Source organism: Zootermopsis nevadensis, unplaced genomic scaffold (assembly GCF_977971745.1).
Source record: "Zootermopsis nevadensis isolate Lab colony 2312 unplaced genomic scaffold, Znev_1.0 Znev_ptg000017l, whole genome shotgun sequence".
Classification (NCBI taxonomy): Eukaryota; Metazoa; Arthropoda; class Insecta; order Blattodea; family Termopsidae; genus Zootermopsis; species Zootermopsis nevadensis.
The window spans coordinates 17,650,512-17,677,290 of NW_028259149.1; the positions used below are offsets into that span (position 1 = coordinate 17,650,512).

Consider the following 26,779-nt stretch of genomic DNA (forward strand, 5'->3'; position numbering starts at 1 on the left):
TATACGTATGTATATATAAATATGTATGTATATGTATATAAATATGTATTTTACTATTATTTATGACGTTTTACAATGTTTCTCGTACTGCTTATTATACTAAATCGTAATTCTTACATCGCTGATTTTGAATAAAGATTATAAATACAGTCATCTCTGCAATTACGTATGTTTCGTGAACGCGAATTTGCTGCAATGAGATCGATGAATCGATAAAAGCTGTTTGTGAAATGCAAACTTTTGCATGTGAGTTAGCTCTTGTGCTACGGCGAAGAGGAGCGTTATGGCATATATGAGGCCCCATGGTGAAATTTTGAAAGAAAGAAAGAAGAAATCACGACAGTCCACACTGCACGACTTCTTTAAAAAAACATGACGATCCTCAACCAGGGACTTCGTCAGAACTAACGCCGCCTCATCACGCCATCGCCGATTGTAAGTGTATATAATATATTTTTTTAAATTCCCTTTATTTTATTTACGTTATTTCAAAGCTTTAAATGTAATGGCATTATATTACTCGTCAATGTTTGGGTTCTGGGAACGCATGTCATTGATTTCCCATTGATTTACATTATAAAATCGTTCAAATTTACAAAGGTTCGTCCAGGAACACATCTCAGGCGTAAATCGTGGGCTACCTGTATATGAGTTTCACATGATTCTCAGTGAAACAGTGATTACTTCCATGAACAGCATTAACCAGTTGATCTTTGTGATGTGAACTATGGTGCTTTCTTTGCAGTACAGACTGATTTCATAAATTTTATTTTAACAAACTTCAGCTTTAATATTAATAATGGTATTCTGAGTGGTAATGCTGTATAAACTTGTAGGTAGATACCAACATTTCTGAGGAACATACTTCTTCTGTCTTCAGGCCTGTCTGTCACATCTGTCAACTGAAGATGTAACATAATAACTTGAATGGATTGTCACAAAATTTGGTATGAAAATTATGCCATAGGATCCTAGTCCACAATAGTACTTCTTAATCTCCTGCAGTCAATAATACCAAAAATGGCCAATGTTAAAATTCATGAGATGGGGGCGTTGATTTCTTCATTTCCCATTATCCTTTGCCATGTTGCCGCTGATGACGTCATCAGATGTTATTCCCATTTGTATCCATTTAATAATTAGAGAATTTGCTGGTCAGATTTTCATAACATTCTATATGGATGTTATGTGGTAAGAGACTTCTCCAAACTCGTACTTTTAAATTCCTGCGCTCAGCAATACCAGTGTCACGGATGCTCGAAGTTGTGACGTGATGCCCTATGCATGCGTATCATGCCATAGGTGATCTTATTCTCAGGATATTCACCTGTACATATTCAGTAACTCGAGAATGGGTGATGGAATGTGATGAAATGTCTTATGGAGATTATGCCATTGGAGCCTTTACCCATGATCCTTTGCACATACATGGTGATATCAACACACCTTTAACACAGTGTCTTTGGAACATTGTTATATTTGTTATGCCCTTGGCTGCCCGCATGACATTATTGTCGCTGATGACATAACCGTGATATCTGTCTACTCATGAGATTAAGTGGACAGATTTTCATTAAATTTTGTATGGGCATTATGCCATTGGTGCATAGTATATAGCAGTACTTTTTAATTTACTTTGGTTGATAATACCAACATGATGTATTGTCAGATCCATGAGGTGGATAGTAATGTACGTCCACATGTCAATTACCTGGCACTGAATTTTATCGTACCGAATAAATATTAAAACGTGCTCAAATATGATAAATATATTTGTTTTCATTTAACTACATACATCTGTCAGTAAATAGAGAAATTATGAGTCAGTTGACGTCTTGTGAATTTCCCCCTCCGCCATCTTATGAAAATGGTTCTGTAACACAGTTCTGGTTCATTCACAACAATTTATTTTTGTTACTGGAATTGTTCACATTTTGCAATAGGAAAGAAACTGAGATTAATACTGCTGGTTAGGAACTATTTGACTACTTAGTGTTTTCTTCAGAAATTTTAAAATATTCGCACCTCAGAAAGTGTTTTCTGTTTTATAACTTTATTTAAAATGTTCAGTATTTATTTACTTGTTTAAAATTTGAACTAAACACATTAAAGAAGGAAGTTTATTCCATATCAACTTTGATTATTGGCTGAGATTACTTCGTTGCTGTCTCCACGTTACTTTTACAGAATGCAAAATGTCTTCGCACGTACTGCATTTCTACTCAACAGAATTCAATTAAATTTGATGTTGAAATGTCCACACTAAATGGGACTGGGGAAAATTTATTTTGTCCCAAATGTATTGAATATAACTCTTACTTCATGTGAAGCTACAATACAATATAGGCCTAATTTATAACATTTCTGTTCAGAAACAACTCTTGTTAGAAAAGTAATACAGAAAATAAAATATAGGCCTATATCTCACGCGACTCTTATTTGAAATATCATTAAATAGTTTTAATGAAATGCGCGTTAAAATAACTCTTGTGTCTACTACAGTATAATATTTGTTGTGTTTAATATTTCTGCAGCGACAGACTTGAATGGACAATAACTTACATGCGCGTAATCGCAGAGAATGCCTTTGTGTGTTCCCAAAATTTCAATTCTACTTAAGAATTAGTTTTAACATGTGCTACTTGCATAATATTATTTTGATTGCATTAAAATTTGTTTAGAGATTTATCTAAATATGAGCTGGCATAGCTCAGTCAGTAAAATTATATAATATAGACTAGGAAATATGAGCCCCCAGCCCTGTAGTACATCAAACCTTTCATAAAATGGGCCCTGGCACCCCCATCTAGTGCCTTGCTTCCACTTACCTCATACACTTTCATGCAACGGTGCTAAGGCCTTTTATGAATTGTTTCCGGACAGCCAAATTCTCAGCAACCAGTCTGATTAAGTAGGATTTGAGGTTATCATGGCGGTGAGTTCTAAGATGGCTGTCTTGTGGGTTGTTCTGGACGATCGCCCTGATGATGGAGGTAGTAAAGACCTCTGAAACGTTGGTAAACATCTATCAGACAACACGACGCTACAACCCAGAAGACAGAAATCTTCTAAGCAGTCTGATGTTGCGTAACCGTTATGCCGCGAATTATTATAAGAAATTATATTGTTATAGTTAGAAAAAGGCTGTATCTTATCTTTCCTGATCAGAATTCGTAGATAATATATATATTCTGGCTGATCATCGAAAGTTTTTACCCAGCTTGTGTTGTGTGCTGTTCATAGGGCAAGGATTTGTATGTATTTACAGTTATTTGTATAGTTTCGTATACCCTTTTTTCATGAGGCGAAATGTGGAGATTTTGTTCCGACCGATTCGTGGTTTTATTCAGAATATTCCAATTAATTCTGTTAGTGAATTGATTATTACTGTACATAAAGCACTGGAATGAAAGAGTCGCTCATAGTCGCTCCTTTGTCCAGAAACAGTTTTCTTGTTTGTTCAAAGTTCACAGACGACCTGCATAGAGGGACAATCCTCCATAAGGAAATCTTGCAGAAATGGAATAAGTTCTGTGTCCAAACTGGAGGAAGGCCTAACTGCAGTTCGAAACTGATGTTATTTGATTCTTGCCCGGACAAGTGTGAAGCATTTTTGGCACCTTTGTCAGTTAAGGAGCTTAAGGAAGATATAAATAAAGGTCAGTTACAGCATAAAGGCTGGAAATTCTAAGCAGTACTTTGGTCTCTGTAATAAATCAAGACGAACTCGAGTATACTTTTCTAGAATTATGTGGCGACAACTGCAACACAAACTTTGGAAGGGTAAAAAGGAGAAAGGAAAGAAATGTACGAAGTTCACTGAAAAGAAAGTTTCACAGAGAAATTTTGGGTTGTGCTGCACATAAAATACACAACTGTCTACAAACAACAGTTGATGCCATGCCGACACGCTCAAGTTATTGTGGTGAAGATATATCGTATACACACAGTGCGTGTTGCACATTTGAAATCCTTCGGAGATTTTGCGGCACGTAAGAACTGGATTTATTTTATTTTCCATCTTTCTGACACAGAAGATTCAAAGCCTGGAGTCACGCTTCTGCTCACAGGAACAATACGTAAGGAGTTTTATGAAAAAATAAAAATTCAACACAAAAGTACTCAAAATACATTTTGATGAAAAGTATAAATGAATGGTTTATTTTTTTATTATTATTAGTGTTCTGTCTGACGACAGGTCCATATGAACAGAATCCTTCCATCCTTTTCTCGGACTGGGACCTGTTCATATACCTTCTTGGCAGATGATCCAGAAGTGGTTTGCCATTGCCTTCTTCTGTGTGTGAATGGAGTAATTGTTGGGATGCCACGGAGGAAAACTCCGTGTTGCCTAGACCACGGCCTTGCCCAACACAAGTTATAAATTCGGGCACCGCCGGGAATCGAACCCGAGACCCCAGGATTACAAGGCCAGCGTTCTAACCGCTAGACCACCGTAAAAGAAGTGATAAAACTTGTTACTGCAAGTTATTATCATTTATCAGGAGAACAATTTGATATCTCAAGTAATTATTGTCATTTTCCATTTAGGTATGAATATCATGAAGTATAACAGTGGTACATATATATACATATGCAAAGAAAGTGCATGGATTGACGTGAAATTCGGTTGTATATCGTGTCAAATATTTAACCTTACCTTTGTGTGTTTGGTTTTTATGTTATAACATAATAACAAGGGTGATTTTGTCTTAAATAAACTCGTAACTTGCCTCACGCACAACTGATCATTAAATCGGCCTATTTAGGTAAATACTGAGCCACTATGAGGTGTGTCGCACACAAACAGTCCGGTTCAGTGCGCCGGCATATAGGCAACACGAAGAACGTAAGTGTTAGTTGGGTTGTCAATACGTACTGGTTCTTTGAAAGCGGTTGGATATAAATAGAAGTTCAGTGCTATGCATAGCTCCTGTATTGGATCTATCGATCCAGCATTGAAGGTCTCTTTACAAGAGCAACTGTAATTGAAAAACACTACAGGTCGGTACTAACAGTTTGTAGATAAATAATTCCAAACATGGCACATTATTTGTGAGCCATTATTTGGTGGAATTGTCGTGTTTTTTTTTTAAAGTTTCGTCTGGGTGTGAGGCGTGATGTCTTTCATAAGGGAAAGCAGAAACTGTAAATGTTTGAAAGTATGTGAACTGGAAAAGTCTCTCAACTTTGTCGTGCTCGAGGCATACTTGGAGTGTAAGAACAGATAACTGACATTTATAATAAGAGTACGCCAAATTTAAGCAATGTTATTTATTATTTGAAATATAAAATTATCGTAAAACGTTTTGATATAAATATTAATTTAAAAATCTTACGTAAATGCAGTGGTTTTCAACTTTATAATTTTTCCACCAGGGGGAACTACACTTAGCACAACTTGTGTAAGAATTAAGCCACTCAGAACCTTGCGTCCAAAACCATAGATATGTCCTCTTGGATTCTGTCAGCAAACGACATTTGTGTCAAAAGTTTATTGCTTTAAGTTATTAATACAACCTGCAAGTATAACAGAGATGGAAGGAGTTATCGTGTTGTATGTTTCTTGTCAAATTCTTTTCAAATGATGGTTTAATATTTAGGTATGTAATTTTTAAGAGTATTTTTATATATTTTTATTTTATTACTGGTGTTATAATTGAGCTGTCACGATAAATGAAATTGTATTCCGACGTTTCTGCTATTACATGTGCAGTGAAAGACCAAACACATTAAACTTTCGTAAGTGATGGCAGCGACCACAATTCTTCTAACCTCTAGTTTTCCAGACGATTCTGGTCTTGTTAACCAAGCGTATTTTCAGGAACGTGACCCTTGTGTTTATAGTAGAGGCGAGAGTTCCGCAAACATATTTAATCCCCAGAAGGCTATCGTGGGAGTAGTTTGAGAAAGCTTTTGGTAAATTGGCTATCCGTGGCTGTAAATGTGCTGTCAGATTGTATTATTCCGAGATATCAGGCCACGAAGAGAAGGCCTACATATTAGTGCTGAAACGTGAAACTTTGCAGATGCTGAAGACTTTGATACCGGTGGATTATCTGACTTCAGAGAACTGGCGGTCACATGGATCTACACAGCTGCTCTAAAGACGTTTCATACAACGCGTAATGGCTGATTGATATGTCATATACATGCTTTAGCAATCTTAAATATTTAATATCTGAACCCCCCCCCCCCCAACAGATTGATATAAAATTTAGCATTGGAAGTGTACACTTAAAATTTTCGGATGATTGTATTTCGTATCTGTCTAATTTCTGCAGAGAATAGATCGCAAATTTGTTGCGTTCTCAAATACGATCTTTTGTACACGATATGGGCACGTAATATGAAACACGTGCCTCATGAAGACGTATAACTTTTATTTATTGAATACATGGACAAATATTCTGATTGCATTATATATACGGTTCATAAATTTATCAAGAACGGATGTGCAAAGCAGCAAAGGACGCATATGTAAACCACATTTTCTTTGGTTTCCCAGCATAATTTTTTCCTTGCGATCTCTCGTTATAAACAAGGTCTGGGGTTTTATCATACTTTGTTGTCTTCAAAGGTTCGAATTATTATCTTCCACAGTTAGCTATTTCATTGGTTTAATCTATTATACAAAATACATCCTGCTGTGACTAAGGAATTGCATCGATGAAATTATTCCTACAACAGATGGATTTATTTTTTAAACTGTGATACCTCCCTCCAGCAGAGAGTAGCAATACCCTGAAATTGCCACACTGTGTACTCTAATAAATATTTTTTAGGATTACAGGGAGTAGAATATTATTATTAGTAAAAAAATATATAAACAGACAATTTGAGTACTGATACTGTATTTAAATAGATAATATTTATATTGCAGTGAACTCCACTTGAAATATTTTACGCGTAAAGTATTAAGTGTAAATCAGTACGAGCATATTAACACAAGACTATTTCTTCGGAGAAAATAGTGCAATAGAACATCAGATGAAGGAAGTACGTATTTAGGACGAAATGTAAATTGGGAATATTATGAACGTACAGAATTACTCATTGTGTGGCGTTGAACGACGTCTTGGCTTGGAAACGATTGAACGTGTGTGGGTTGAAATTCGTGTTAGAATGAACCACGGTCTACTTGTAGGGAATCATTACTGTGCCCCCGGATTGTAACATAAAAGTAATTGAAAATTATTTAAACTCTTTAGAAGTGATTGTTATAATTTTAACTAAGTGTATTATTTCCATGTTTTCCTATAACTGACTATTATACTCAATACGGGAAATGTTTGATTGATCTATTAAATATATTCATTTATATATTTAGTTTCGTTTGTCTGTTTTTTATATGTACGTGTTATCAGTGTTTTCCTGTCATTGGTTCTTTAATAATCTAATTGAATTAGGTGTAAATCTGTCTAGCGGTCAGAACACTAGCCTTGTAATCCTGGGGTCCCGGGTTCAATTCCCGGTGGTGCTCAAATTTATAACTTGTGTTGGGCAAGGCCGTGGTCTAGGCAACACGGAGTTTTCCTCCGTGGCATCCCAACAATTACTCCATTCACACACAGAAGAAGGCAATGGCAAACCACTTCTGGATCATCTGCCAAGAACGTATATGAACAGGTCCCAGTCCGAGAAGAGAAAAGGATGGAAGGATCCTGTTCATATGGACCTGTCGTCAGACAGAACACTACAAATAAAAAGTAGAGAACATAAGTAGGATGAAAGTGCGTATTTAAACAAACATGCATAACAACCTTTTTCATTATATTCTACCTGATGATGAAATGTGTTGTTGATACAGATAAAATAAATGCAAAGTTTATCTTCTTTATGTATATACTATTTGCTGACACAAAGTTGGCTAGAAGACTGATTTCCTTATGGTGTCACGACAGAGTGCACTCTGTCCATATTATATATAGCGTTCAGCAAACGAAGATAGAGTGATGACCTTTTCACACGTCACGCGAATATATTGAAATATATTAACATTACTTAGGGCAATTCCAGTGGAACGTATCTGAAAATTTGGAGGATAGCCTTGTCATTGCGTCTGGAAATAGTCTGATGCTTTACAGATCCGTTTACAGTCAATCTACTGGTTTTTACCTCAGAACTAGATAATGAAATAATCATTTAAATTTGAGTTCTATAGCAGTTTATTTTATTAAAAATGCGCTGTTCTGGTGTTTCCTGAAGATGGCTCATTGAAAACCGAAACATGTCGTGAAAAAAAGATGATGCTCTAATTGTAAATCGAACATTTCGATAGAAAGAGCATCATTTTAATATATTTTAAATATTTTAAATGTTAATTGTAGTAATAATATTTTAATATTTAATAAAATATTTTATTGTGATTAGACGGTTAAAATTAAACAAAACAATTAAACAATTGTATAATGCCGCTTAATCAACTGTATAGAGCGTAGAAAAATTTGGCCCTCCGAACAGTGAATTTGAAGGATGTCGGAGGAAATGGAATTTGCCTGGTCTGATATCTGTCTGCAATTATTTAGGAAAAATACGAAAGACGTTCAGCGTAGTCGGCTGAGATTTGAAATGCGAACTTCGCAGATACCAGTTAGAAGTGGTAATCAATACAGGAGACATTCGGCGCTGCTCTGGAGACTGACTGGTAGTGTTAATGTTACATGACGGACTCTGCTCGGGAAGAAAGACTGCGTTTGGTGTTTGTATCGACCGTGTTCAAGCCATTCCCAAACTGCGTGGTGTACGTGAAGTTTACATTGATTATGAGGAAAATCTTCCTCAGTGGCTGATTAATATTGAATGTCCACTAAATCATTTGTCCACAGGTTATTTAAGCCTTAGTTCTATTTCAGTAACTCGGAAGTTAAGATGTTGTTCTTCTTAGTTACAACGCAGTTTAAACTTGCAGATAAATACCTGCGTTTCAGAGGAACATACTGCCTCCGTCTTCAGGGCTAATGACAACCCTGACGATGAAGATGGTATATTTCTTACATACGTTGGTGTCTATACGCCCACACGGCGTCACAACCTAGTAAACCAACATCAACATCATAACCGCGGTGAGAACTTCAAATGTCATGTTAAAATTAAAAGAATACTCAATTCCATTTGATTTTAATAATTTTTAGTTAAAAGAAGACGATTCATGCTGGAGTGCTATTTCCGTAATTCAGAGATTCGAAAATTAAAGCAACAGCATTCCGCTCTGTGATCCAAAATACACTACACACATTTAATTGCCGGCTACCTCCGTCTTTAGGAGGATCGATCCAATCCAGTGTAACGACACTTCGATTCTTCAGGAATTTCCACCAACGGGTAAATTTAATTTATTCAAATTTAAATAGCTTTAATAATAAAACAAATTTCTAATTAGAGCCGCCAAGAAGCTTTTTAAAGATTCATCCTGAAAATCTGAACTTTCTTGAAAATCTTTTATATAAATGTGCGATTGTAAGGAAATAACTAATGTGTTCTAGAGACAGACGTCAGATATGATGCAGCTTTGCAAAAACCAACTGAAATTTAAATTAATGAACATTTATCATGTGTTAGATACAGTTACAAAAAGAATAATACGAAATAAGATAATACGCCAGTCTGTGGGCAAAGACTACGTGATGTGCATAAACCGCTCAGGAATGTGTGAGTGACATACGTGGCGAACGGAGGTCTTATTTTTAAGGGATAGTACGATACAGCCACGGTGGTCTAGCGGTTAGAACGCTGGCCTTGTAATCCTGGGGGTCTCGGGTTCGATTCCCGGCGGTGCCCGAATTTATAACTTGTGTTGGGCAAGGCCGTGGTCTAGGCAACACGGAGTTTTCCTCCGTGGCATCCCAACAATTACTCCATTCACACACAGAAGAAGGCAATGGCAAACCACTTCTGGATCATCTGCCAAGAACGTATATGAACAGGTCCCAGTCCGAGAAAAGGATGGAAGGATCCTGTTCATATGGACCTGTCGTCAGACAGAACACTAAATAATAATAAGATGAGGTGGTCTAGCGGTTAGAACGCTGGCCTTGTAATCCTGGGGGTCTCGGGTTCGATTCCCGGCGGTGCCCGAATTTATAACTTGTGTTGGGCAAGGCCGTGGTCTAGGCAACACGGAGTTTTCCTCCGGGGGCTTCCCCGGTTTCTCCGTGGCATCCCATTCACACACAGAAGAAGGCAATGGCAAACCACTTCTGGATCATCTGCCAAGAACGTATATGAACAGGTCCCAGTCCGAGAAAAGGATGGAAGGATCCTGTTCATATGGACCTGTCGTCAGACAGAACACTAAAAATAAATAAATACGAAACATTTCAGGAAAGTTTGTTTTAAGTCCGAGGTTTGAAATGAGGACTTTCCAAATACGAAAGAGAAATGCTAATATTTCTTCCTCAACTTCTGATGGTAGTAGTTGGAGCTACAGTGGCCTGACACTAACCTGAATTAACTGAAGGTACTGTGACCTAAACAAAACGGTAATATGGAAGCTAATACAGAGTGCATGAGTGCATTATATTTGTTTATGTTGAACAGCAATCCTCTATAATAAACACAGAATATATAAAGGAATGAAGGGAATTATCGACATGCGATGATCTACTCAATGACATGAAGTTCTGTTTGGCATGTTCTCATTATAAAGAAAATTACACATACCGTAAATTAGGAGTTAGTCCAAGTTATTTTAGCACTCTTCCCACCTGACTGTCAGTTAGTGGTATTAATTTACACATACGGAACGATTTAATTGTTTAATGAGGGACGCGTGGATGTGCTAATGACGTCAGAGATAAGCAATAGCACGGTAAGGGATAGAACAAGGCGGTGTGTACCAACAGCATCAGTAACTGATTCAGTATTAATGTCTTACATCCTAACTCATGATCAGTCCCGCTCTAGTTATATACAGTTCACTGTCTGTTCTCTGTAAATCTCTGTAGTCTACTGAGACGGTTTGCGTTAGATTTGTAGATGCCTTCCTGTGCGCCTTTAACGCGGATTAATGACCACGCTTTAGTTCCGATATTCCAGTGTTCAATGTCTTCGTTTTTAATTTTCCGATTACTACCAGCACCAAACAACGTTTTTATCCACACCTGCACAGAAGTTTCATCAAGCTCTGTGGAGACATTTCTAAGTCTGTGAAATGAAACATTTCTTAGAGGCGGGACTGCAGTCAGGACTGAGTTGGTAATGCAGTCGAACGATGGACTTTAGAAAATAGGTTCGTAACTAGGGACGTGACTGTGGTCAGTTGAGAAGAAATTGTATTAAATTAATTATTCGGTTTTGTCCGTCTAATCACAATTATATTTAAAATTTACAAATAAGATAATTAAATTATCATTTTATGTTCCACATCGAATGTAAGTATCAAGGCCAACGATCACAAAAAGAATGAAAGCGTTCTGTCCCAAGCTCGAAAACCAAATAAGATATAGGGAAGTGAAGATAAAAGGAGGAGGTAGAACATAAGAAATACAGAAACACAGAAGAAATAACTTGTGAAACAAAGGAAATCCGTAACGTACAAGTCTGCTCCTTTATTAGTGATCCAGCTGTTCATTACTTCATGGATACCACAGGATAATTACGTACCATTGCCTTCAGAATATCCCACGACTATCTGCGCTGTACTGTGAGCAGTCTCCTCTCCTCTCCTCTGTGATATAACAGCAGACTACATATCCACGTTTATCTAAAAATCGTGGCCAACATTTCTAGGAAACAATTGAAGAATCTGTTTTGGTGCCAATGATCAAGAAATGGGATTTAATTTCTCAGCGTTTATACTATACGAGGATACGTTTATGATGCCAGACTTAACCTTCGGTCAGTCGGCCCCAAATTTCTCTGTTGTGGTATTATCGCATTAGTTTATCCTCGTCAGCTGTTTAGTTTAATAGATAATCGGTCATTTCATCACCACGAGAACTGATGATTTCCAGTGATTCGGTGCGGGCTACAGCTCGTGGGTGTGATACATAATATTTAGTGGCAAGTCGCTCCTTACTGTGTCGGGACATCACGTAGCTGAAATGTGATTGAATTTGTTTGGGATGAAAGGAGGAAGTCCCCAGAAAGTACTTAACCGGCGAGTGAGATTCGAGGACATGGAACGCATTAATAATAGCACTTTCTTGTAAGTATAATAATTTTGTTTTGAATTAAGGTTAATTACACGCTGTGAGATGTGTCGGTTTCAATATTCTTAATATTCTTCATATTTTAATATTTTCCGTCAAATCACAATTTTTTAATAAGATAATAAGATTGTAAATCGATCATTCGATGCGGAACGTGAAATGATATTTTAAATATTTTATTATCATATTAAAAATTGTGATTTGACGGAAAATATTAAAATATTAACCTAATTCACAATATGACGCAAATATACTACCTTATTAATATCCTTCATTGACTTCAATTGGCTTTAAAGCTTTACGAATGAAATGAATACTGTAATGGATCCACATGAAAATTATTTTGGAATAGAAGTCACATTTGGAATCTTGTATATTATTACGCTGAAGTAAAAATTGTGACTTTTTTTTGGCTGTCTGTAAAATCAAGGATGTCTGAGAAGACTTCGTCCATTCACATATTTTATTTAGGTTATCACTTGCCGACCTCTACACCATGTTATATATATATATTCTTGTGATCTTGAAAGTTAATGTTTATTTAAAGAAGATGGCACGAGAATGCATTTAAGATTCTACACCATTCCATCGTCTTCGAATGGTTATTAAGTTTAAAGTCGATAGTACCGGTCTATCGTGATTTGCGATAGTCGCGATAAATGTAGTGTATGAAGTCTATTCTCGGCTTGGAACACTCAAGTGTTCAGCTTTATTCTCCATTATTTATTAGTCATAATATTTCTTTATTGCATGAATACAACTATATTACTTACAATTTAGAAAATGTGCGCATAGCGTAACAGTTCTGGTGAGTTTTCCTCTAAATTTTCAATTCGTGAACTCTTGATACCCTCCTATAAGTAGGGGGAAGGACTAGCAGATACCTCGAATGTGAACAAAATCAGTTCAGCGGATCTCGAGTAATAAGAACATACAGGATAAAATCTCTTTTGTTTATCTGTGTCAAAAAACGATTTTTATGGAAAATTTCTGTTCGAAATATTTTTCAGTCCGATAAGTATTCAGCGGTTTATGTCCGAGTTATAAAGTAGGAACACACGTAAATATTCATGTAAAGTATCCATTATTTTTAGTCGATTTTAACCACGAGTGGAATAAATCGTCAAATTGTAGTATAATTTTTCAGTTTAAAATTGCACGAAAATCCATTCAAGGGTTCTCAAGTCTTTATTTCTTTTAATGACGTTTTTAAAGGACTCTATGGTGACAGAATTTTACTCTTTTGGAAATTCCTATAGGCCTAATGCTTTTCAAGGAAATCATTGTAATTAGTTTAACGCCCGTGACGAAACATCAAAGAGTCTGAAACAAGAGAGGGTCTGCGAATGGTAGTCTTTGACGCTCCTAAAGCCTTCAGTGAAGCAAGAATGGTAATAATATACCATTTTTCTTAGAACATTTTGAAACCCTGCAAAAGAGCACTATTTCAACTTTATCTGCAGCGTCTCCATCAAAATTCTCATATACGAATAAAATATTCTCCGGCGACAAGTCGAGTCAAATTGGAGCAGTAGTTCAAATTTTCAAAGACATTCTCTGTCTCCATCATCAGGAACATCACGGCTTGTCACCTGAGAGGATTTTTATTGCATTCCGTTCCCGCGAAAGCCTCAAGTCATATAAAACATTAATATGTTTTGTACAACCTTCCCGGGTTAATCTAAAGACACACAGTTGGCATGTTTTTTTTAAAATACATGCATTACGTCGATCACATCCTGAAAATGTAATTTATAATCCCAAAGAAAACCTTCATATAAAACTGATATAAATGCCGTGCTTAAGAAACGAACTCTGAACCACAGGACAAAAGGCTCACAGAACTCTCAGAAAGTTTCTGTGTTTTACTCATTTCTTCAGTTTTTACGAAAACGAAAACTAGTCCATGTTAAGTTTACTTCTCTGACCTAGTTATCGGCACTCAGAAGTGAATTCCCTGATGTTATCATTTATTTTTTTTTATTTGTAGTGTTCTGTCTGACGACAGGTCCATATGAACAGGATCCTTCCATCCTTTTCTCGGACTGGGACCTGTTCATATACGTTCTTGGCAGATGATCCAGAAGTGGTTTGCCATTGCCTTCTTCTGTGTGTGAATGGAGTAATTGTTGGGATGCCACGGAGGAAAACTCCGTGTTGCCTAGACCACGGCCTTGCCCAACACAAGTTATAAATTCGGGCACGGCCGGGAATCGAACCCGAGACCCCCAGGATTACAAGGCCAGCGTTCTAACCGCTAGACCACCGTGGCACGGTGATATTATCATAAAGGGAAATAAATCCTAAAAGTCTGAAATCGAAAAACAATTTTCGGGTTTCCGTATCTTCATATAAATGCTTGTCCTATAACAGCGTGTGTGTTTTTGTTACTAATTCTAGGCCTAATTACAAAATATAATATTCACTATAAGCGTGTAGGCTTCTTTGAATATAAGTAACATCATAATTATGGCAACAAATCATATAGACGTGAATATAGCAAACTCCCGATACGTTTTTGGAAAGCGGGCAGTGTCTAATAGTGCATTTTAATAATGAATCCTGCAACCGCCCTGTGGTTCCGCGGAACACAGTTTGGAAATCATTGCTCTATATTGTGGCCTATTCATTGAACAAAAAAAGAAACTGGTCGTAACATTAGGCATTATTCAAAGCACTTTCCTTTCATGTAGGTTAGGTTAGCAGGAAGTGCACTTCTACGTCATTTGAAACGCCCAACGTGCTGAATAATTTTGTATGCATAACAAGACTTTCGCATATACTCTCAGTTATTCGTAGAAAATGGCAATTTTGTAAGTCATTCTATTCTTTTTCTATAGCCAAGAACGATATTTGCAAACAGGGACTTCCTTTCTTCGTTATTAATAATTCCGCCGTCTTCTGTTGGAATTTATATGACTAAAACGATTATAGATATACGATAGATTGAGTCAGTATTGACCCACACCTATTCGAAGACACTAGTACTTCTGGACATATCGGGACACTCACTCCTACATCTTTGGCCGATATGTACATCTAATAACATTTAAGAAAAAACAACACCTCCGCCCAAAAATGGAAAAAACAAACGTAATGAAACATCACCAAAAAACTACAGAAATCATAATTGAGTTTTAAGTTCTTAGATATATTTTACACCTGATGATGGTTTTATAAAAACCGAAACATGTTGTGTAAATGTTCCGAAAATGTAAATCGATCAATCGATATGGAACATGAATTATATTTTATTATCTTAATTATAAGAAATTTTAAATATTGTGATCAGACGGATTAAAATAAATAATTGTTATAATATTCACAATATGACGCAATTACACTATCATACGAAAGTAAATTGATCATATATTAACGTATTAAGCTATTCATGTACATGAACGACTCAAGGATAGAACACGCTTCTTAATGTGAATCTCATTGCGTATCCAAATTTCGTAAACAAGTTCTGGTTGACCAGTCCAGTACTAATAACCATTACAGCTGTAGTACATAGGAAATATTTGGTGATTATGCCGCCAAGTGGTTATCCATGCACTGGGACACAGCAGAACCGACCAGACAAAATACATTCTTATCCAGCCAGTTGAGGTTCACACTCTCCGCGTAATAGATACGGTTTTGTGGTTAGAAATTCAAATTATAAGACCGAGAATCCTTCAACAGCGTTACCATGGCAACAGTTATATAAATTTTTTATTATAACAGCAGTTTACAAGAACCTGCATTATGTTTTTAAATAATTTTCATGCACTGGTATGTTATGGTATCTACTTACTTCAATAATATCAAGGAAAACCAGCAATTGAAGTTTAGATGTTGTCATTTGAGCACATGAGTGTCAGATCGATTTCATTTTGCTTTTTTATAATCTTCTATGAAGTTTTGGATTTTCATACTCCAAGTACAAGGTCGGACTGAACATTTCCGACGCCTCCAACTCATACCAAAGCGAACTCACCCTCTCCGGGTGAAGGAAAAGTGTGCGTATATCCGTTTCTTATCCGTCACCTTCGTTAACAGTTCACAGTCAGTGCTCACAAGGACAACTGTTGAGAGAAAATATTTCCCATCAGCTTCACGCCTGTAACTTGACTTATCGCAAAAATATATTCCACAGAGTGTAAATTTACTAATATCATTGATATTAGTTGTCGGTGGGCCCTAAGTATCTGACATGCTCGCCTGTCTCTTGTTCTGGTGCTTCCAGCATCCATTATCTTTCGACAAGAATGTTAATCTGCTTTTTGAATCGTTGGGATAAATGCCCTTGAATAATTAGGAAATCGCCTTGTTGACGCAGGCAGGACGTACCTCTGAAACGTCGGCCAATATCTACCAGACTACACCGTGGATCATCATCTTCAAGAAAAGTTTTGTCACTGTCCGGAACCGATCTCCAGTCGTTTGGCCCGGAACCTAGTCACTGCTGTCAGTAGACATACAGGATTATTCATAATTCCCTGACACATTACTAAATATCGCTAGTCTTCAATGGTGCAATGGATGGTAACATAGTACATGCGGATAGAAAGAGAAACTCTCCAAGTTTAGTTTAAATACCTCATAAATACTCAATAACCACGCGTTGCGTCGTTGGCCACCCCGATCACCTGACCTGAAGCCATGTCATTTTTTTCTTATGGGGGTATATTAAGGACCAGGTCTTTGTACCGCCTCTGCCACGGGATCTGCGTAAACTGCGAAGAAGAATCATTACTGCCATCTCACAAATCGATCGTGACATTCTGCAGCGGGTATGGGCGGAAGTGGATTATCGGCTTGACGGCGGACACATAGAGCATTTATGAGGAACGTAAAATAAACTTAGAGAGTTTAGCTTTCCATCGGTATGTCCTATGTTACCATCCATTGCACCATTCAAGTCTAGCGAATTTTTGTATTGTCTCAGGGAATTATGAATAACCCTGTATAACACGTGCCATAAAGACGGCGGAATTATCCTTCAAAACCTGATATGGCGAACCTCTTCGTTGTCTAGTTATTTAAATTTATATCAAACGTTACTTCCGTTAACAAGCGGTGCCCACACCCCTCGTTGCTCCAGTAGACACTGACAAGTGGACGTAACGAGATGTCTGCCCCTGTACACTTTATACAGTTCATAATATCCTTGCTTGTGCGAGGCTCTGAGAAGAAGCGGATATTTTTGTGACACTCGGACGAAAATAAATGGTATCGAAAGCAAAATATAACCTTCGGCGTAATTGAATTTGTATTTCTTGTATTCGGATTACTGCAAATATAAATTAAGAACAAACTTCGTGCAAAACAAGTCATTGCTTGGCGAGTCGATTAGTTATCACGTGGGTTGAGGTGTTAACAGACCCAATAATCATCCGTAGTATATGTCAATACAGGAATACTTGTTACACTGCACTCGTTTGAACATCATTAACACCTGTGGGACTTTAAATTAACACGGAAACAAATCTAATTTCTGTAGAATGTCCACATTTAAATATTTACATTTGGAATCTCAAGGATTTGCACGTGCTCTCCCTGTCTCCAGTGTTAATGTCCCGACGTTTCAGACCAACTTCCCTAATAAATCATATATTTTACTAGTTACCGCGGCAACAGTCTCTCAAATTAGTTACCTTGTTTGTCATAGACAGAAAAGACTAGATCTCTTGCATGGGATTTGGATCTTAAAGAAACAAAGTGGAAGGACGTTCATTGAATGAATTTGGCTCAAGATAGTGGCCGGTGGCGAGCTCTTGAGAACTTGATAAAGAAGCTTCTGACTGTATCAAAGCAGGGACTTTCCTGAATAGCCGACAGGCAGCTTCGAGGGCTAGTTCTATGGGGTAACGAGAAACATAAAAACACGAAGTTGGACACAGTCTTTTGTATAACGAATAGGGTTTTGCCCTCACGCACAGCTGACACGATGAACGTGACCTCTCCAGCCCGGCCACGCTACATTTTATTACGTGTTTTTACAAATGAGATATGTAGTCGACAAAAGTTGGAGCTTCTGTTATCGTTTTTTCTACCAAAATTTTTTGAGGCATTTATGCGTGTTGTTAGAGTAAAACTCTCATATAAATAAGCCACCAGCCAAGAAACTGTACATGTCGGACTTCTCTTTAAGAAAGATGAATAATTAGGATGAAAAGAAGCTAATAACATATAATTCCTCAAATTTCTGTAACTTCGGATATGAGTAAGTAGAGGTAATTAGATGTTGTCTTGATGTACATTTATGGCATAACTTGAGTCCTTGACCCCGACAAATTGAACAAGGCGCGTGAACATTGAATACAGCACGCACGTAAAAAAAAGCCTGTAATTGGAGTATTCTATTAACTGAGCTGATTTTTAAAAGCAACGCCGACAGCAGTTGGCACCCACACTCTGAAAATTAGGATATCGTCACTAATCGGACTTCCTCGTATGAAGACACTTATCAAACAGAACACAAAGGCTGTCTGACAGTACTACTCTTGCATCTCCAATATCAGGTGAGAACTCCTCCGTTCTGCACGTGTCTTCAAAACTTTCCGCTGCAAATGATGGGTTAGGGTCTTAAAACAGGACACAGTGGCTAGCCGATGAATCCCTCATGACAGGAGTGGGAACGTGTCGGTTAACACAAACTGTGCTCATCATTTGATAACTGAAAGGCTGATTACACAAAGCACCAATTCATAATTCTGAAGAGTCTGTCTGTCAGCCTAGCGATCGCCGTAATGATCGACACAGCAAACATCTCTGAACAGTCAATGACTTCTACTTTAAAACTTAATTTGAATTTTAGAATAAACACTTGATACTGTTTTGAACAAGACTGAAGAAAACTTTGTCGTGTGGCATGTTCATTTTATGCGATAACATATCAATTAAAACATTACATTCATTTCCTGTTCTTCTTTAAAAACAACAGAAATTTATTTCTTAAAATGAAAGTTCTGATTTTATGCTGTATATAATTTTTATTAGACGTATTCATGTGCACTTTATGGTAATGAAGTTATGATATTTTTTTTACAAATAACGTTGGTTACAAAACAGTTTTCATAAACAAAGCGTATTGTGTAAGAAGCAGTTACAATACTAATTACATAATTATTTAAGCATATTAATACGTCCTTCAAACTTTATCTCTGTTTAAAACTCTAACGCTGTAAAACATACGTAGCACTGTTAGAATAAGGTGAGAGTAGATTATCAAAGAAATTAATGTTAAAAAAATGAAATAAAAGCTGAAGTGGACAAAGATACGTTAAATAAACTAAGAAACACGCTACAAATTTTACAGAAAATTTTCGTTGTTTTTTTCAGTTATTCTATTAAGGAATATAATCTGCAAATCGGTTATGATTGGTGAGGCGTGAGGGAGGAATTAGGAAGTGGTTGTAGCCTGTTTGAACTGTTATCCCAATATTAGTATAGAAAAACTACTTTAAAACCATGAGAAACATAATTAAGAATGTCAGGTCTTTCGATGAGGATTCGAACCTGGTTCCTCCCGAATTACGAATGTGGTAGACGACATGAAAATCCGTGTGTCCATAGAAACAGGTGTTGGGAGTTATTTCCTTCACAATGGATCCTTGTGTCTGTCCAGACGAGTGAATGCCCTCCATGGCTTGAAACGAATTTATTGTTGATGAAGTATCTGTTGCCGGTGTAACGACCAAACTATTGCACGGTTCAGGGACGGCTTATCCATGGCCAAGGCCACACAGGTTCATAGCCTCACGAGGCCTCAGGCGAATCGGTCGCTTGTGTTACGAAAATCCGACGGAAAAAAAAACTATACGCCCTGAGACTCGAGGGTAAACTACGAAACTTAACAAAGTAGAGGAAGAACCTTGCACGACAAACCACTAATTGCGCAAATATATTATGCAATTATTGTTTGGAAAACATTACAAATAAACGTATCGTCATATCCCAGTGGTTTCCCCCCGCCCAGTATTTATTGAAAATGTTAGTATATTTTCATTAAATTTAGTATAAACATTTTTAAACTACAGGTTATTCCATATCAAATCTAAAACTTCTTGACGATGGTGAAGAGTCAATTGAATAAAAAATTTTCTTGGATATTATCCATCGTCTAGTAAAATATAAAACGTGGGGAACATATAATAAACTGTTATGAAATATTGTGTGAGACAAATTTGCAACTTTGGTTGGTGTGGAATTTTTTTTTATAAAATATAAATCATTAAATCTCTACGGCGTGAAATGTAGTTTATATTTAATTTACGGTTTTATGAAGATGATTAATGAAAAATTTACGATGGATATACCTTCGAGATCATATTTAACAAACAATATTTAGTATTACTGTGTATGTAGTGGTGAATATTATGCAGACCTGCAAAATTAGATGTGTATAAATATTAACATAGGTCTAATGTATGTTTGTTGCTCGGATCATCATACAGACTAAAGCTCCTGAAAGCAAACAGACGTTCCAAAACAATTAAGTTGAAACACTAAAGATAAATTGTTAAATAAGACGTAATAGTGTAAGTCAGCACCTGAATCTAACAAATTTCTGTTGTTAACACTTTAAAACCACGCTGTTAAATATACGTATCGCTTGCTTTAACAGTCAGTAACTGCACTTTGTCCACAGAGTGTATTATTTGCAGTGAAATTAGCTATTATGTCCTTAGAAAGCTTTAATCAAATGATTCATATAGTGGAAAAGTCTCGTGTTTTCTTTAAAGTAAAAGCGAATTTTTAAATATTCTATGGCTAATGATGAATACTGGAAAATGAATTTTAACAAGCTGAGGCTGTATAGAAGTTAAGTATGTACAAAAAAGGGATCTTCACAAACATTCTGATCGAGAGATGGCCTGCTACTGATAAGAAATCTAGGTATTTTTGTCACAGAGAACAGTTGTTCGATATTATTTATAAATCCGACGTTAGGAGCCAACGCATAGAAAAAGAATAATTCTGCTATGTTACAAGGGTCTGTGTATAAAATCTTCTAAGGTTTTGTCAGCAGTGTAAGCGTAGGAAGAGATCACGGTGGTCTAGCGCTTAGAACGCTGGCCTTGTAATCCTGGGGTCTCGGGTTCGATTCCCGGCGGTGCCCGAATTTATAACTTGTGTTGGGCAAGGCCGTGGTCTAGGCAACACGGAGTTTTCCTCCGTGGCATCCCAACAATTACTCCATTCACACACAGAAGAAGGCAATGGCAAACCACTTCTGGATCATCTGCCAAGAACGTATATGAACAGGTCCCAGTCCGAGAAAAGGATGGAAGGATCCTGTTCATATGGACCTGTCGTCAGACAGAACACTACAAATAATAATAATAATTAAATAATAATAGATGAGTTGTGTTTCGCAGTCAGATCGACTTTGTCGATAGCAGATTGGTGGGATTTTCGAGCTCATTTTAAACTATCGAGACAGAGTTACTAACTTTTCTCTGTTATGTGCTCTAAGATCTGAATCAGCTGAAAGTGTTGTGGACACGCCCATAGAAATGTTTAGTATTCTGTGCTCCTTATACTCTTTGAAGCAAAATTCCTTTGTGAGGCTGTGAGTCAGCGTACGTGACGATCCACAAAGTACACGTGCGAAGACACGCTGCAGAGTCTTGAAACAAAATAGAATTTAAATGGGTTTTGCATTGTCCCGATGGAAATAAACACAGACTAACATTAAGATATTCAGTTGAAGTCCATGTGACATTGATACGCAAAAGGAAAGCAGATTTCCGCCTTTCAAATGAAATTTATGAGAGCATTCCAAAGAAATAATTGCTAGAGGCTTTGGTCGACTTGTTGTGTGGAAAAGTAGAAAATGTTAATGAATGAATCATAATGTTAACAAAATAAACAAATGTTTGGTGCCTTGGTATGACATTTATATCCATTTCATTAAAACTAAGCCTACTTTCGGAATTCCAATTACATTTGATACTGGAATTGTAAGCTGAAAAATGTTTGGACAGATGTAATAATGTTAGTCAATATTGGAATATTACTTTAAGTTAAACTCATAGTTTATGTACTTGAATACAAATGGCTTACCGTACAAAAATTGTATATACTTCACTTCACGCAAAACTCAAAAATTTTTACTTAAAATATTTTTGTTTAATTTGTTTAAATCTTGTCAGTCTAATCACAATAAAATTCCTATTTAATATTAAAATATTACTATAATTAACATTTAAATATTTAAAATATATTAAATGATGTTCTCTATCGAAATGTTCGATTTACAATTAGAACATCACTTTTTTACACGACATGTTTCAGTTCTAAAAGAACCATCTTCAGGTGTATAAAATTATATAAACTTAAATATATAATTTCTTAAATGCAACTTTTAGTCAGATGTTTATCAGATTTCAAATGATGTTTTCTTCCAGATTTTATTGTATTTTTTAATATCGTATTCGAAGTTGTTTTGTATATGTACGTCGTGCTTAACAAATATTTTTTCAGAATGGTTGGTGTATATTTCAGGAACTAGGAGGAAAATTAAAATGTCTGTCATCTGCGCAGTTGGCGTTGATTGCATTAGTCGGCAACAGAACTTGAGATGTTTAGAAACGTATAATTTATAGGCATAATCCTGATTAGTTCTGTCAATAAGAGATTTGTATGCAGTACATTAAATGAACGCAAGGGAAATGAAGTTGGCACAATCGGACAGAACGTACGCTGCAAAAATTAAGTAACACCTTGTAATCGTTTTGCAATTGTTTTCTTTATATTACTATTTGTTTCATTATCGTTTGCAATTTCAGCTTTCGAAAATCCAAAGGGGTAAGTGAGTGGGTTTGTACTGTAGATAAAATATGCCTGTGTCCGTTGTATAGAGTCGTCCTTGATTCTAATCGCAAAATTTTGTAATTTTATGGAACCTGAACATTTACAGCCATTTTTAAATCCGCCATTGGACCCTAACCTAACTAAAATGGTTCAAAGTTTTGCCAGTACACTCTTATTATTCATCTTATTACAGCCTGAAATCTACACCACTCCTCGGCTGCTCTCATTTATTACAGATTTTCGACCAGAAATATTTTATAATTTCGTCATTTACCTAATGTATCCTAAAACTTGTTCTTATCGATTTAGAGTATTACAAATTTCAGTTAAAACAACAAAGCTTCCTCAGATAAATGTGGAATATGTTAACAGGTTTATTTCTCGTGTGAAATGCTTTGTTTCGCGAGGAACACGTGCTCATCTAACCAAGTGTCTCCGCTTTGTTTATTCCGAAGTTTTCCTCGTAAACTACTCATTTGGATGCAAAGCTTAAGGCCCACAAAATATGTTTTGGTTACGTGACTTTAAAACGGAAAGTAAATAGTTACGTAGTTAAATGTAAACTGATAAATATTATTTCTTTATATTAGTACAGTCGCTATTTAAATAACATTCCTCGCTCATGTTTTTCAGTGTTTTCTACCAGGAAGCTTCTTGCAACAGATAAAATTATTGTAGTTTGATCAGTGGCGGCTCGTGAGTCTGAGCAGTGGTTAAAGGAACTGAAAATGTCCACTCTCACGCATTTACTGTCACGTCCTCTACAAGTCTTAAGCACAGACACAACTTTATTTTTATGTAATTTAATAAGATTTCTATCAATTATTTATTTTAATCCGTCTGATCACAATATAATTTTTTATTTAAAATTTCTTATAATTAAGATAATAAAATATCATTCATGTTCCATATCGATTGATCGAATTTACATTTCGGAACATTTACACAACATGTTTCGGTTTTTATAAAACCATCATCAGGTGTAAAATATATCTAAGAACTTAAAACTCAATTATGATTTCTGTAGTTTTTTGGTGATGTTTCATTACGTTTGTTTTTTTTCCATTTTTGGGCGAAGGTGTTGTTTTTTCTTAAATGTTATTAGATGTACATATCGGCCAAAGATGTAGGAGTGAGTGTCCCCATATGTCCAGAAGTACTAGTGTCTTCGAATAGGTGTGGGTCAATTGAGTATTGACCCACACCTAATTGAGTTTTAAGTTCTTAGATATATTTTACACCTGATGATGGTTTTATAAAAACCGAAACATGTTGTGTAAATGTTCCGAAATGTAAATTCGATCAATCGATATGGAACATGAATGATATTTTATTATCTTAATTCTAAGAAATTTTAAATAATTATATTGTGATCAGACGGATAAAAAACAAATAATTGATATAATATTCACAATATGACGCAATTACACTATCTTAAGATTTCTATGTTTTACCAAGCGCCAATTTGTTTCCTTCCATAACGAGCCATTTTGTTGTTGTTGTTGAGAGCAACGAAGTTCTATTTCGTCTTTAGGATATTTAGAATGGAGAATTCCTTATTTTTATGCTATTTTCATTCCAACATTAACGACCTAAAACAATTTACATTTATTTACTTTGCACGTAGAAAGTGCTCCTTTTATGTGTGTTCGAAAATTTTGGTCTCGGATGGTTAGCTCAAGATTTAGCACGCTCTATGTAACCTGGAAGAACCCATTCAGAATCCCCGCCAAGGATAACTTACCACCTTTTCATGAGTCTTATCCCCTAGAAATTTAAACTAATCAGGCTGCTTCATGCCTAATCCTTGAATTTCATTTGACGTTAAGTAGGCGTCGTTAATGCCATCTGAAACCTGACATCTTTATAAGAACTAAACAACATTGGGCTATACGACGGTACATACAACTTTCTGCCTTAAGATCTGCACACCACGCACTGTTAACTCTGACATCTAATTTCACAAATACCGGTTTTATGACGCGTAAATGTGAGGCAACATTTCAAAGACGCACGCCAGCTGCTGCGAGTTACAAGCTCAACAAGTGGACGAATGTATTAACCCTTGACCTGAACACTAAATAATGACTAGAAGTCCAGAGCAATTCTTGCTAAAATTTCCCCAAAGAAGAGTTACCAACGTTTGAAACAAGGACCTGCCTGCCTCGTGTCACTAAGCAGTTGGCATTAGGTTTCACTCTCCAGATAAGTCACCGGATATTCTGACTTAAGGATTTTCGTGATTTTCCTTGGTCTCCCCAAACGAAAGCAGGGGCAATGCCCTCACCTATTATCTGCAACTCTGCCGATTCTAAAACTTTCCAGTGGAATCAGCGTCGTTACATAACCTGAGTCATTGTGTGATTTCAGGTTCTCACGGCGGCTAGTATGAAAAAGACAAGCCTTTTGGAATATTGCGCCGTGTAGTCTCGTAGAAGATGACCGACGTTTCAGAGGTGCATACTGTCTTTATCAATATAATCCTGACAATTGAGATAGTACACACCTCTGAAACGTCGGTCATCTTCTATGAGACTACACGGAGCAATATCCCAGAATGCTGTCATCTCTTGGTTGTTCCAGAGCACATGACCCCATGGGCCCATCTTGCCTTATTGAAGGACGTGTCTAGAAAAAAAACTTTCAGTTCTCAAGACGACAGAATTAGCGGACAGCATCTTCGAGTTCTGGTTTCCAACTAAGCATTATATTGTAGTTTGCAACACTTAGCGCGGACAAACTTTAAGTTTCACAAGGAAACTAGGTTTTCAGCCAGAATACCTCAGTGCAGTGTCTAGACCAGTGGTATTCAACCTGGGGTACGCGAAGACATCTTAGGGGGTACGTGAAATTTTTTAAAAAAATTGTATTATTTTATGATAAACACTGAATAATCAGTAATGTAATTTATTTAATTTATTTTAGATGTAGATTATATACTATGTATAACTTGAATTATACACCAACAACTTTGGGGGTACGAAGTTAAAGAGAAATTATATCTGGGGGTACGCGAACAAAAAAGGTTGAATACCACTGGTCTAGACTACATCCTGTACGACCCAAAGTTCGGCTGTCGACGAGACAGGACTTCACAACATCACAAAGGCCTGCCTCTTCAATGGGCGACGGGCTTCTCTTCTAAAACTAAAATTGTCAGATGTTCGACAAATTCTTATAATTATCAATTTGTAATGCCCGAAATCTTACCATAGGTTTGATCATTTTATACGCATCGTTGAATGTAAAATAAAAAAAAACTATTATTATTATTATTCTTAAACCCAATACCTTCACAGAGACTCGAACCCAGAGCAGTTTTAGGGTTGTGACCTTAGTTTCTATAATCTCCTCGCCGAAATAGTAAATAGTTTAGCTCCCAAGCCACAGACACTATCTTCATTGGAACTCGAACCCAGGACAGCGTCTCGACGTTTTAGCCTTTGTTCGTGCAATCTGCTCTTCGAAACAAACAATTTCCATAACGTCACAGATCTTCGATTGTACTCCGTGTCCGAATTACAGGAAACACCCTCACTAGAACTCGGGAAATTAGGACACTTTTCCCGAATTTGGACATTTCTATATCCCGTTCCTGGTCTCAAGAAATAAGCATGCGAAGTATGGTTCAAATCGGTTTATCCGCTGTCTAGCTAAGAGCGAACATACAAATATATCTACAATTTTAGCTTTATAAATATTATAACAGTTCCACATTCTTGAAAGCTCAAACAAAATGAAATTGTCCCTGGTGCTTAGTTAAGCATCACACGAAGAAGACGTATGGAGTGTGGAGGTATAACTCCACATATTAACTCTGA

The 26,779-nt window shown here is 36.5% G+C and overlaps 1 protein-coding gene across 2 annotated transcripts in view; it reads left to right on the forward strand.

Annotated features, from left to right (window-relative positions):
* The first annotated feature begins 40 nt into the window (after positions 1 to 40).
* Ndae1 (Na[+]-driven anion exchanger 1) overlaps positions 41 to 26,779 on the forward strand; it is a 138,576-nt gene continuing 111,837 nt past the window's right edge. For both annotated transcript variants that reach the window (XM_022078830.2, XM_022078828.2), the window contains exon 1: positions 41 to 435. The gene's annotated coding sequence lies outside the window, so the exon portion shown is untranslated. The remainder of the gene's footprint in view (positions 436 to 26,779) is intronic.